The 11,662-nt window shown below is 40.1% G+C and overlaps 2 long non-coding RNA genes across 4 annotated transcripts; one reads left to right on the top strand and one right to left on the bottom strand.

Annotated features, from left to right (window-relative positions):
• The first annotated feature begins 249 nt into the window (after nucleotides 1-249).
• On the top strand, nucleotides 250-4,365 carry LOC125883622 (uncharacterized). Of its 2 annotated transcripts, none has more exons than XR_007448581.1 (3): nucleotides 250-559; nucleotides 2,715-3,074; nucleotides 3,383-4,365. It is a non-coding gene; the product is annotated as an uncharacterized LOC125883622 (long non-coding RNA). The 2 variants fall into 2 exon arrangements; XR_007448582.1 differs by lacking the exon at nucleotides 250-559 and adding an exon at nucleotides 2,086-2,202.
• A 990-nt stretch (nucleotides 4,366-5,355) lies between these two features.
• LOC125883621 (uncharacterized) lies at nucleotides 5,356-7,209 on the bottom strand. 2 transcript variants are annotated; one of them, XR_007448579.1, is made up of 4 exons: nucleotides 6,839-7,209; nucleotides 6,445-6,552; nucleotides 6,197-6,336; nucleotides 5,356-5,840 (listed from the first exon to the last, which is right to left on the bottom strand). It is a non-coding gene; the product is annotated as an uncharacterized LOC125883621 (long non-coding RNA). The 2 variants fall into 2 exon arrangements; XR_007448580.1 differs by having other exon boundaries at nucleotides 6,445-6,541; nucleotides 6,839-7,208.
• Between the last annotated feature and the right edge of the window lie 4,453 nt (nucleotides 7,210-11,662).

Here is an 11,662-nt window from a genome sequence, read left to right as displayed (position 1 = left end):
TTGTCTTTTCGCCTTATATGCATCAGATTTCCCTACTGAGCCACTGTGTTGTGGAGACTGATACACCTCTAACCACAGTGTGATCAACCACAGCTATTTAACTGTTCCGTCGCTTGCTTTCACTCACATAGGGCGGTCCTACCACACAGAGTCGCGGTGTCGCAATAAACTCCCTCATTGGTTCATGTTGTGAGTGTCAGTTGAAGTCTTCCTCTAAATCTCTCTGAGTCTTCATATTCAAATCATAAAGTGAAGGCAGCTGCACTTTTCACAAGCAGCTTCTCTCCACCGACCACAGTGCATGATGGGAAACTCTCTGCTCTCCACTAATCTAATCAAGTTGAATCCAAACTTTTCTTTATGTTTCACTGTAAAGATGATTTGATTAGACTTATTGAAGGATTATTATCTTCATAAATACAAAGTGACTAAAAGTCTCTCAGCTGATTGAGTCTGTCACGAGTTGAGCTGATGAAGTTACAAACAGATACTTCCTCATGTCAAACATTTAGTGTTCAGGAGACACACAGGGGGACAGCTCTCGTCTTCAAACACCTCAGTAAGTCAAACATATTGTATAATTCAGCCTTTGTCTTGTTTTAATTGTGTCCATCAGCTGTGCTTCATTTACTGTTGTTAGTTTGACTGACCAACATTTGAATTCACCGTCGACGCAGATTAGAAACTAACTGCGATCATGTCAGATGTCCAGGTCAGTCTACCGTCATACTCCGTTTGATGCTTGTCTATTCGTGGTATTACGGTACGGGTGGTGACAGAGGCGTTTGTCAGCAATGCTTTCTCCCCTGTTTCTCTCATTGATAGACCAAATAAACAGTGCACTGTATTGCACATTATATGACTTTCAGCCACAAAATATTGAAATTTTTCTCCTCTACTCTTTTTAAAAGGAGCTCTAAATTGAAATGATCAACAATAAATAATCTTTTACCTTCCACTAAACAAAATGCTTGTTCAGGATGACCCAGACCACGTCCAGGTCCATGTTCATGTTGTCAAGAGTAGCAGCACACTGTTAAATATGTTGGCATCTGTTTAAAATGAACATAAATGAAAATGTTGCTGTTTCCATTTTTGTCTGAGCATTTTTTCAGTGGTTGAAATAAATCACCAAATGACATCATGAACATTTAACTGTCTGTTATTAACTGTCTGTTATTAACTGTCCTTCTTTCATTGTGTGTGAGCTGAGTGAAAAGCTCTGAGCTGCTAACAGGTGTATTAATGACAAAGAGCAGCAGAGGGAGCTCTTTGCTTTGGATTTGAATTAAGAGTGACTCATTCACTGAGTGATTGAACTTATATAAAGATGGGTCTATATAGATCTTCACATGATAAAAAAACAACAGTCACATTTATTTTGTGTTACACAAAGTTATAAAGTGCTTCACAGGAAAAACAAAAACATTCAGTTGAACTTTAGAAACAATTTAAAAATCATCAATAACAATAAAAACACAAATCAATACTTGAATCAAAGCTTCAAATGTGTCATGTCAGTGTTGTGGGGTTGAGTCCTACAGGTTTATACATCCAAAATATAAGTGTGGATCTCAACACATGATTAGAAAACGTCACATTAAAACAGTGCATGATTCAAAGTTGGAACTTTCCATATTGAATGTGTTTGTGTGCTCCTCAGTGTGCACTTTGAACTGCATGAGCACACAGCTGTGACAGCTACAGTATAACACATGATGAGACATGATGTTCACTGTGATGGATGCTCCAACTCAAGTTTCAAACACATTCATAGACACATGTAGAATGACTGGATTCAGTATGAACACATGTACAAACAATGTCATTTTCTACAATCAATAGATAAATGTCACGTGATTATTTCCTATAAACTGATCGTTTCGGAAATGTCATAATCTATAATCAAGTCATGTCACACAGCAGAAACTGTTCAAGAATGGCCCAAAGAGCGTGACTACATGTACTAAATGTACAGTCCCAAGTAGCCTCGTGATCCTTTGCTGCCACCTTCAGGCTGCTTTAAGGAAAACGTGAGAAAGTGAAAGTGAAAGTTAGAGAGTGTGAGGGTGTATGTGTGAGAGTGAGGCAGTGTGTGACTGAGAGGAAGGAGTGGCCAAGAAAACTTTTTGTTACATAGCTTCATCTGCGGCGACAACAGGGAAATGGACTCTTTGTCTGAGTTCATGAGTTCAGTTCGTCGTGAGTAGTGATAGATTTCATCATGAAGGATTGTTTGCTGTTGCTGCTTTCACAAACTGTCAGTTCACTGTGCAGAAGATACCACTGCTCAAGTGATGACACTCACTAAGGTTTAACCCTTAAATGTCTGGGCTCCAAACATTCTCGGCTCATCAGATATCCGTTATGTCTTCTCCCTGATACCTGGCCATTGTTGTTTCAGTTCTTCAGCTGGATTAAGTGCATACTGTTGTAATGCAGCACGAGGCTGTTAAGCAGAGAGTGAAGGCTCTGTAAATACAGCTTGTGTTCAGGTCTTGACTGTGCCTTTAACATGTGAGGAGGTCATGTCTTGAATCATAGTTTAAGCTTTAGAAAACAACAGTTTCATTAAGTCCACCCGTGGAGCTCTGGCGACCCCTAGTGGGGATCAGGACGTTTTACCAAGAGTTTTACAGCCTCTTTGTGATCTCTCTGCCTGTTGTTGAGGTTTCTTTACTCAGTGTGTGTGTTTCCTCCTTTGACCCCTCCAGGTGTGACTCCATCCACAGCCAGTGTAACTCAGGACGTCTAGCAGGCAGAGGAACACAGTAACATCACACTGACATGGCGCTTCCCTGTCAAGACTGCCGTGTCTGTTGACTCACTATACATAGACATTATGTATGGGGAGCCACTGAGGACAATTTACCTTTATGACACTGACTTTGAGGCTGCGCTGTATCAAGATGAGCTCTACAGGGGACGAGTTCAGTGTGATCTAGAGCTCGCCAAGAAGGGACGGATTGAATGTGTCCTCACTGGTCTGAGGCTCAGCGACACAGGCATCTATACTTTTATCATTGGTGTTAACAGTGATAGTCACACCAAGACATGTGACCTCAGTGTTACAGGTAAGATGGCATCACTGGCTGCTTTGTTCTTTTACAGAAAAATCTAGATGCTAAAAAGCTGAGCAGAGCTACAGAATCCAATAATAATTCTCTGTGCGCAGTGGTGACATTAAACTAAGTACATTCATTTAAGTGCTGAAGTATAGCTTTGAGGAACTTGTGCTTGACTTGAGTGTTTCCATTTTCTGATACTCAATGCCTCCTCTGCTCCAGATTGATTTAGACAAAATATGATCATCTAATATATTCTGATGCATTAAGCTACCCAGCAGTAAAGAAGTCATTTGAATGATCTCCCTTTTTTGCAGCTGCCAGCCATCAACCTGTAAATGAGACATCAAGACCAGCAGGCCGAGGAAGGATCGGGCTCTATGGAGGTAGTGGTTTATTTACAGTCGTGACAACAGCACTTGTAGCCTGCAGTTTTGCACAAGTGGCTGATGCATCAGCTTTTCAAATCAGATCTTTACCCAGATAAGAAAAGAAGTCTGATGACTATTTTAATGATTCAAATACCTCGTGTGTTGAAATGTTAATATTTAACATCCTTTCTCTTGTTTCTTTTCAAGTTTTGTTTACTACCTCCAGATTATGCTCATGTAATGTCAGTGTTAAAGCCATCCTTTCTTTTGTTTTAAAGTTTGGTTTACTACCTCCTAATCCCAAGATTATGCTAATGTAATGTTAGCGTTAAAGCCATCCTTTCTTGAAATTTTTACAATTTGGTCTGACTACCTCAAATGACCAAATGCTATGTTACAGTAATTCAGTAGTCTTTTACGAATCACTACTCATATACCTCTCTCTGTCATGAGGCTGCTGTTACTGTTATGAATGAACCGTTTACATACAGTCTCTTTCAAAATAAGCTGTGTTTGTTGGACCCATCCACCACCCCTCCTGCCCGCCCCAGTTGGACTTTCGTGGCCTTCACTTTCATCCTTGCCCCACCGTGTTTCCCCCTGATGCCACTGGGCGCTATTAAACTATAACGGCAACTGTGTCAAGCCAACGTTAAAGGACGCCTTATGTCATTGGTTTCAGACGCCGTTAGTCACTGCCCAAGCGTCAGATTTTGAGGAGTATGGTCCTTATTTTTATTTCCTTGCTCTGCAGTTCATATTCAGCCTCTTAGAGTGTCCTTTATATTGTTGGTTTTATGATGTGTGTCTTGGCTGCTTTAATGTTGCATTTCCCATTCATGAACTTCATCTGTCTATCCATCATGTCATTATGCTGCCTGACACAGTACACACACGTGCACAGGAAGTACTTGTACAGCACATTTTATTCTGTCGTTACAAAAATAAAAGTTTTTATATCAAACTCTGGAACATTTCTTTTTATATGCATACATTATCATGCATGATGTACAGTATGATATGATGCAAATGTTTTTCAGTATAGTGACATATTTCTTAGCTACATTTTGGATTGACTCTTGACCCCACTGCACATGCTGCCACTGAACCATTTAACTGCACACTGCAGTAGATCATGAGCCTGTGGCATGTGGCAGAGTGGGGTGGGATGAAGTCACTGTCTGAAAGTCAGGCTCAAGTTTCTGCACTCAAGTCCCAAATCAAGACAGGCAAAACACGAGTCAGGTCCCGAGTCATACACCTTGAGATTCGAGTCCTAAACAAGTCATAATGCACTCTTCAGAAAATGTAAAGCAGTTTTAACAACAGAATAATAAGATATGACAGTTTCAAAAAATCCTGAATGGAAAGCAGCTGCACCTCCTCTATTAAAGCCTGACAGGCCGCTGCTATTGGCTGATACAGTGGGCTGTTTACATCTGTGACATCCACAGTTTATACACAGCTTTAATTTGAACACGTAGAGCTTTAAGCTTTTCTTTTTGTCACGTGCACTTTACTGTCTGTTATTAACTGTCCTTCTTTCATTGTGTGTGAGCTGAGTGAAAAGCTCTGAGCTGCTAACAGGTGTATTAATGACAAAGAGCAGCAGAGGGAGCTCTTGTTGTTTAGAAATGCTCACCTGTCTGCAGGTTACAGCTGTGATCATTTAGACCATCAGGCTCTTTAAATGTTCCTGATGATCACAAACACCTTCTGCTGTTAGTTTATCTGAGAGATTTGAAATGTTTGCTTCATGTGTGATCTGAATTATCATCTGATTCATTAATCACACCATGAAATTAAATGTGTTTTTATCACTAAATGAAATTCATTTCAAACTTCTTCTAATCAAAGCTGCAGCATTTTTCAGCAGCTGGAGGATTTTTTGTGATTCCTCAAACAAACAAACAAACAAAATTAGCACTACTTCAGTGTGTTGAACTTTTGTTCCCATGAATGAAAAAGCTTTTGGTCATTTTTTAAACATATGTTTTTATTTGACTTTACAATGACTGACATTCACTGAGTGAGTCAAATTATGATTTAAACATTCAGAGGTCATATATATGAAAATAAAGCCTTTTCAAACTTGTGCATACACACAACCAATCATCTGTAACACATGTGTCAAACACAATCCCTCCATGCTCCTACAGTCACACAATAGACACAATGAATACATCATAATAAAGAAGTCACTTCATATTCTGATCAGACATAAGTCATGTTTTATGCTGATATTAATTGTTAGAGTTTGGAGCTGAGAGTGTTTGTGACATCACTTCCTGTTGTTGGGGCTGCTCTCAGGAACCATCAACTCCTCCCCAAGTGCATGAAAGAGGGCGTGAAGTGAGGACGCAGTTTCTTCCTGCTGGCTGCATCTCATCAGTCACACACTGAGCTGCAAATGAAACACGCTTGTTATTTCATCTCTGCTTTAACTCTTTAATCCTCACTGTTATAAAGTGAATTTGATCAGGTCAACTTTCCATCAATACCAAAGACACCACATGTATATCAATGGTTTACATTCTCAGTACAAACAGTGTTAATGTTGATGGTATTCAGGTGAAAAGAGGAAGAAAGTGATGAAGATTTGTTCAAACAAAGAAGAACAAAACACACAACTCTATTCATGCTCATATAGCTACACAGTGGACATCAAGTTCATGTCCTCAGTGTTGTTTCTGGGAGTTTAGGGCTTAAAAGTTGACACATTAGACTTCATAAGGCTGATTGTGATATTTGCACACTCACTTTGTCTGTTTAAAGTTCTTGATATGAAGTGTATAGATGAGGTGATTCAATGTGAACATATGGTCGCTACAGTAATAATGTAGAAAAGCTTCAGTGTTGTCTCGAGCCACAGTTTGAGGATCCATAAACACTTTAGTAGTCTGTGTTGATACAGATAAACAACAGTACAATCAGTCATGTATTGATGACACTGATACATCTGCACAAAGCACCAAAGTTGTGCTTCAAACACTCAATCTGTTGCTTACTGGAAGCTTTGAAGACTTAAAGGAGCCAAATCATCGCTGTTGAAGCTGCATTTCTTTGTTGCGCACTTTATCCAAACTCCGCACACTTCCTCTTTCTCTGGGAGGAAACTACAGCAAGTCATTTTAGAACCATCCAAACTAATATCCACCAAGAAAGTCAAGATCACAACAAGTGTGAAGATCAAATCCTGGAGCAAGTTTTTCACCTTCAAATAAAAAGAGTTGAATAAAGAAGAGAAGATGAAACTTTGGGCCGCTTTGAATGGATTCTCTAATCTGCGTCGACGGTGAATTCAAATGTTGGTCAGTCAAACTAACAACAGTAAATGAAGCACAGCTGATGGACACAATTAAAACAAGACAAAGGCTGAATTATACAATATGTTTGACTTACTGAGGTGTTTGAAGACGAGAGCTGTCCCCCTGTGTGTCTCCTGAACACTAAATGTTTGACATGAGGAAGTATCTGTTTGTAACTTCATCAGCTCAACTCGTGACAGACTCAATCAGCTGAGAGACTTTTAGTCACTTTGTATTTATGAAGATAATAATCCTTCAATAAGTCGAATCAAATCATCTTTCCAGTGAAACATAAAGAAAAGTTTGGATTCAACTTGATTAGATTAGTGGAGAGCAGAGAGTTTCCCATCATGCACTGTGGTCGGTGGAGAGAAGCTGCTTGTGAAAACTGCAGCTGCCTTCACTTTATGATTTTAATATGAAGACTCAGAGAGATTTAGAGGAAGACTTCAACTAACACTCACAACATGAACCAATGAGGGACTTTAATGCCACACCGGGACTCTGTGTGGTAGGACCGCCCTATGTGCTTGAAAGCAAGCGACAGAACTTGTGGCAGGACATCTAAATAGCTGTGGTTGATCACACTGTGGTTAGAGGTGTATCAGTCTCCACAACACAGTGGCTCAGTAGGGAAATCTGATGCATATAAGGCGAAAAGACAATATGAACCACACAGTTCTGTCTATTATTGAAGGTGTGTAAATGTGAGTATGTTTGTTTTTATACACGTGTGCTTGTGAATGTATCATGAAACAATAAAAAGTGAGAAAGAAAATCAGGAGAAATAGCCTAAATAAATAAAATAGGGCCTACAGTCAGACAGCAATTAACAAGTAATGATAGCTGGGATGGAAGTTGGGTGGATGTGTTAGTGACTGTGTGTATGTTTGTGTCGATGTGTGTGCTAAATGGAGTGAATGAGAAGTCGAGAAAAAAAACGAGCAAGAAATGAACACAATTAAGAAATGATTAGATAGTAACAAAAGAAAGTTGATGTAGATGAGAGTTGTATAAATTTAGTGTGTGTATGTTTGCAGTGTTTGTGTGTGTGGATGCTGATATGTGTGTTGTGGATGGGTGGTGCACAGGCAGACAGAGCTGGTAAGTGGGGAGGTGGAATTGGGGTGGGAGTATTATGGATTGAAGATATTGATGAATGGGTTCCAGGTTGTGCAAAATCAGCAGCTTGTTTTTTGATTGAAGCAAATAGATTTTCCAGTGATATGTATTTGACTCGCAGATATTTCCAGAGTGTGATGGAGATTTTGTGTCTTGTTTTCCAGGATATATATATATATATGTGTGTGTGTGTGTGTGTGTGTGTGTGTGTGTGTGTGTGTGTGAGAGAGATTTCAGAGAAACGAGGCTCCGTTTCACGTGGTACACGGGCTTCATTTGGACACGCCCCCTTACTCGACACACACTGCAGTCAGTCAGGACTCTTAACATCACTTTTCACATATGCACCAGAGTGCTGTCTGCGGTCTCCCAGTTCGTACTGATGTACCGTAAGAGTTGCTGAACGGCAGATGTAGCCTACCAATACCAGATGAACGAACAGAAGCGACAGCAGCTTCTTAGTCACATGAAATTCTGCACCTTCTCCTCATTCTCCTGTGAAAGAAGAATTCTGACTTCACATCAGAGAACACTGTCGTCTCTCTACACAGATCGTCCCATGACTGAAGCCATCCAAGGTAATGTGTGAATGTGTTGATGTTGGTGTTGTCATGATGTGAATCCTGTTGTACAGATTTCCTATGTGAGGATTGGTGGATTAGACAAGATGTTAACAGATAATAATGTGCTGGCTTCTCTCAGTAAAGAGACAATTCAACAACAAGACTTTAACACACATGTGATTGATTGAAGACACATCATCCTAAAAGCTGATCCACCTAAAAAGCTCCTCTATGTGACTTTAAACAACAGCTGCAACATTTAGGAAAGAGACACACTTTCTATTTGTCTTTAACTTTGAATATTTCCTCTTGTCTATTGTTTATAAGGGAGCACAGCATTTATTTTCATTTCATAGAATTCACTTGACAGCTTTATTTGCACTTTGATTCTCTTTCCTTTATATGCAGGCACATTGACTCATGGAACATGTTTATCTGAGCTGCAGGTTCACACTTTAGGATTTTCTGCACTCCTGCCTCGTATTCACACAACATCCATAATTGTGAGAGGAGAAATAATCTCAGAACCTCTGTCCTGTTTCATCTACATCAGAGAGGGACGACTCAGACTTCATGTGCCCAGACTCAGGACTGATGACTCAGGACTGTATAGGTGTGAAGTGTTCACAAAGTATGGGAGGAACTCTGCTACATGTCGGCTCAATGTCACTGGTAAGTTGATTCAGTAACTCAGTAAAGACTAACTGTGAGTTCCAGTACCAACACAACTACACCATTCAGTATACTGGAAAATGGCGTGTGTCCCAACACATGGTATGTCAAATGCAGTTTGCCAAAAACACCAGGATGCTCCACTGTGTCAGGTCACATTTCACAGTGCATGCTTTTCCAGGCTATTCTGACCCACAATCCTGTGCACAGTGGAAGACACCTCACAATGACTGAGTCAGATGCTCATTGACAGCGAGCAGCAACCTACGAGGCTGAAAAATGAATCCCATGTGGAGGTGCCAAAACCTGCAGTTCCTCTAATGGCCACTTGAGGCTGGCTCAGAGAGCACAGACCCCCCATGTTAACACGCCCACCTTTCCAGCAGAAATAAACATGTTTACAGCCTGGAACAAAAAACAGTTTTGGTCTCCTGAGCTAATTTCAACATTTAAGACAGCTGTGCAGGGGTTGAGTTTTTATATAATTCACCTGTTTATATTTGATTTAGACTCAAAGTTAAGCTCATTTAAGGGCTGAGAAGCTTGAAGCACAGAATGTTTAGATTTTTGATGTTGTAGCACAAGGTTAGATATTTAAATCAGTTACTCAAACATTAAAGTACTTTTGGTGCTGAATTGTTTCCTGTTTCACTGTTTCAGTCATGATTGTGCTTCAATCACTGAGATTTTATTTTCTGTCCTTTGCAGCAGCTGCTGATGAGCCCAGACCTCAGAGACCAACAGAGAGTCCACAACCAGAGAGTTGGAAGATGATTGTCCTCTATGTTGGACTGACAGCAGCAGCTCTACTGACTCTCTGTGTCGGACTCTGCGTAGCCTACTTTAGAATATATCGGTAGAAGTGTCCTCTAAGCCACACAGAAGTCCATGTGACGGACGCACTCAGTCCAGACTGTAACCAGAAAGACACTGTCAGTGTGGTACTTTTGGAACTGAAGGTACCCCTCAGACATGGTACCTAGACCCTCGTGTTTTCACTGCAAACAGTCACTCACTGTATTTCCTCCTTTATCAGTCTGCACCTGGTTTATCGTCCACAGAACAGGCTGCAGTGAGAGTCTCTCTCCATGGGATATTTAAAAACAGCAGCTTTGTGCATTTAGTCCTTCTCAGGCAAGCTCAGGGGTTTAGTGTTGCTGTAGCCCACAGGAACAACACTCTGCAACGCTTTTCTTCTTCTTCTCCCAGTGAGGATTAGAATATATACAGTTCACATAACCTGGCTGAAATTAATTTATATAAACGCTTGCAGATCCACTCATTACTAAAAGTGTGTGTCATATACAAACTAAAGTGATGGTCAAAGTTGTCACAGTGAAATTTAAGGTGTGCTGATGGATTCACGTCATCAACTCATGCATTGAGTAACATTACAAGTTAACGTTCCACCTTAAAAGTCAGCGGCAGTCGGCCCAGTGAATGAAGTTATTTTTTCTCAGACTCCAGCTGCTGTGAGAGGCAGCAAAACATCCTTTCATTTTATAGTTACAGTTTACTAATAAAACTCTCCACAGTATGAACAGTGGTTACATGAGCCTCAAAACCAGACACAACTCAGCCCTGAGCAGAGTGACCGTCCTCTACTGACCAATCAGACTGCAGTGTTCACAGCTCCACCTTTTAGTAGCACATCTGTGTGCTAGCTACTAACAGTATTTCTATGAACTGGTGTTCATGTTTCTTTGGGTTTGTTTCATCAAGTTATTCCACCAGAAATAACTCATGTCAGTGTAAACAATGTTTATCATTCAGACTCAGCTGTAGCAGGTTTCAGTCAATGATCTCTCTGTTCTCCCTCCAGCTGTTGTCAGTCATCAGTATTATAATGCATATTGTTACAATGCACTGCCTTTATTAATGCACAGTTTATAATGTGTACATGTTGTAAATAAAGAGATATGTTGTTAGGACTCTTCTGTGTGTACATTTTTAATACCAGATGCTAAACATTGATGAAGAACTAACAGAGTTCATCAACAACAAATACATAGGCTCTGATTGTGTGAGTGTGACCTCTACGACTGATGTCATGACCTGTGGCTGATGGATGAATGAGCATGTGCAGATACAGAAATATTCTTTGTGGTTCCAGCGATGCCATGATGAGCCCATGTGTTTATTACTCTGTGAAAATGTGCTTATTTAAATGATGAGAAAATGATTTTATTTATAACGTGAGCTGGTGTTTTACTCCAAGCACAGAATATAAATGTTCAGACAAAATTATAAATAGCAAAGTTTTTATTTATTTTGATTCCAAAACGATTTATTAGGAAAAAGCCTCAATTGTGACGAATGTACTTTAACAAGACTTCAGTAAAGAGCTCCCTCTGGTGGTCATTATCATAAATACCAGTGTTGGCTCCTCAGAGCCTTTCTGAAGGGCCACATACAACGACAGAGGGACAGCAAATAACAGACAGCTGAAAGTCAGTTCAGAACTGAAGAAGCCTCTTGGATGAGAGGTGAAATGTCCTCAAAAAACTGCCAAGACATTTCCATAAAGAAAAAGTTTTTACTGTCCTAACATTTATTTTTAC

Source organism: Epinephelus fuscoguttatus, linkage group LG23 (genome assembly GCF_011397635.1).
Source record: "Epinephelus fuscoguttatus linkage group LG23, E.fuscoguttatus.final_Chr_v1".
NCBI classification, from domain to species: domain Eukaryota; kingdom Metazoa; phylum Chordata; class Actinopteri; order Perciformes; family Serranidae; genus Epinephelus; species Epinephelus fuscoguttatus.
This window is presented reverse-complemented; position numbering and strand designations above follow the sequence as displayed.